This window comes from Anguilla anguilla, chromosome 3, assembly GCF_013347855.1.
Source record: "Anguilla anguilla isolate fAngAng1 chromosome 3, fAngAng1.pri, whole genome shotgun sequence".
Taxonomy (NCBI): domain Eukaryota; kingdom Metazoa; phylum Chordata; class Actinopteri; order Anguilliformes; family Anguillidae; genus Anguilla; species Anguilla anguilla.
In genome coordinates this window covers 24,894,670-24,897,251 of record NC_049203.1, presented here as the reverse complement: position 1 = coordinate 24,897,251, position 2,582 = coordinate 24,894,670, and positions in this window count along the sequence as shown.

Sequence of the window (2,582 nt, the reverse complement as noted above, 5' to 3'; positions counted from 1 at the left end):
ACCGCGAGATTTTATGGGTCGAACCAACCTGGTGGAGAGACGTCGCTATAACATCCACAACATCGCAATGCTTTACCGGAAACAACTGTGTAAAGTTGGTAATATTTTGCCAGTCATTTGCCATATTAAACACGGAATTTTCTTTTCCTGTAACAGTAATAGACTCGAATAATAGACTTTAAATAACTTCTTACATACATTTCGCCGATATTTATAGGTACTCCTCATGTTAGGTATAGGTAGCCTATAAAATATCGGTATTGCATTTCTTGAAATTGATCACGCTAATAGGCCTGTTATTACACGATCTAATGCCGGTACTTATCGGTAATATGGTTTTCAAGTACTGATTAAGTTCTTTAACCCTGTTTAAAGGACGCTTTAACTATCCCCTTACACTGGTCAGTGTTTGGAGGAAAGCAATTTGTAATGGAGTTACTAATCTAAATTTCAAAACTTTTCCAGACTGTTTAATATTTAAGACTTTACTGTCCACACCAGAGAAAATCACGTGTTAAAATAGTGCATGTATAGTTTTACATTATTGTTTCTTATGAGTTGACACTAAGTGATCCCATTGGTTGTGGTTGTGACATATTTGATTTAATATAGTAAAACTGTGAAGTAATAATGGAACGTTATTCCAGTTACCGCAGATACTTTCTATGTAATTTAGACAACTTTTATTAAAGAAATGGTTCCATATTACATTTTTACGAATTACACTGGAGTCAGTTTCTTATGACCATATTTCTTCCCATGGCAATGCCCCAGGTGACATATAATCTCACTTCATGCATACAAAGGTATTTAACCCACTCTCAAGTTTATGCGAAACAAAGAAAAGCAAAGAAAAAACAATGTGAAACATTCTGAGATACTGAAAGCCTAAATGTGCTATATAAAGGCAGTCCATTATCATCATCATCATAGACTGTTTCATTGATTGATCTGAGACTGACAAATGTCTTCAAATGACTTGTAACTACAATACATGAACTCATTTTAACAAATCGATCCGACAAAGTGTTACAGATTACTTTGCACAAATTGAGTGAGAGGACCCATCTGAACAATGCAGGCAGATGTAACATGTCTGCTCTAAATGAGACTAAAATGCTTTTGTGTCCAAATCAACTGGCAGTCTGTCAAGTTTCCACTGGATGGTGTCATGTACTGTACAGGAGCCCTAACAGCAATGGGAGTCTCTTCCATCTGCAAATAGTTTGTCTTTCTTGGCAGAAGATATCTTGGAAATCTGGCCTCCACATGCCATGGAACCAAGCAGTCCAGCATCAAATGTTTTTATTTTATTTAGTTTTTATTTAGCCTGGCAGTCCCACTGAGATGTAATCTACAAAGGAGACCTGGCCAAGAGGACATCTTAATATACACAGAACATAAATACAATAACAGCCATCAGTGATACACAATAAAAAAGATCACACAGTAAAAACAATAACCCTCTTCCAGCCATTTTTCCTGGAGTCTTGATTTGAATTATTTGAATTGTTTGAGTGAAATAAAAACACTCTAGACTGAATTCTTCTTGAAGGTTATTCCAGGACCAATAATTCAGGAAGTCAAAAAGCTTCCCTCCCTTGCTCATGCTTAATAGAACCTCACAATGTCTTTTGTTGTAAAACATGGTAATACAATAGAAATATATTTCTTTTTTGGTATATTTCTTTCAGTAAGGCATACACAGGAGGGATAACCTGAAGTGACACTTTAGAGTGGTGTATTGCTGATCATGCTACATGAAAAGCAGCATACATAACCTGTGCTGGAAACCCAGAGATCCGCTGGAGAGGTAGTACAAAGCTGCAATCACCATGTGTTTTAACTAAACAAACAGAAGATATTGGTAGGTAATGATATGTATTAAAGAATGAAAACTGTTTTCAGCCATGTTAGTCTTTGTTGGAGTTTTGGAACCAAGGTCCAGATTCACTGGGATTGTTAAAGATCTGATGAAACTTATTAGAAGGGTAAGGGTGATTTCCTTGGTGTCCTGGTCTATTTGCCCAAAAATTGTCTCTCAGTCTGACCAACTAGTAATGCATAATTACAGTGCTTCAGCCACGAAATGCACACAGATTTTGAACTCCTTGCATGTTCACCATAATTCCCCAGGTTGTTAGTGAAAATGAAAATGAGTTCTCATTTAACAATCCTGCAAAAGTAAAGCAAAAATAAAAATTTAAAAGTTTAATGTGATATTTTCTTTTTTGAAATGGTTCCACAAATACGCTTAGTCTCTCTTGCTGTTTTATCAGGTTCAAGGGTTACCAGGAGCTCAGTTTCATGTTCAGTCAACTCAGCCTTTTACCATGAGGGGACGGAGTGTGGCACAGTGGGTAAGGAACTGCGCTCGTAACCGAAAGGTCGCAGGTTCGAATCCCGGGTAAGGACACTGCCGTTGTACCCTTGAGCAAGGTACTTAACCTGCGTTGCTTCAGTATATATCCAGCTGTATAAATGGATACAATGTAAAGTGCTATGTAAAAAGTTGTGTAAGTTGCTCTGGATAAGAGCGTCTGCTAAATGCCTATAATGTAATGTAATGTAATGATGCCAGA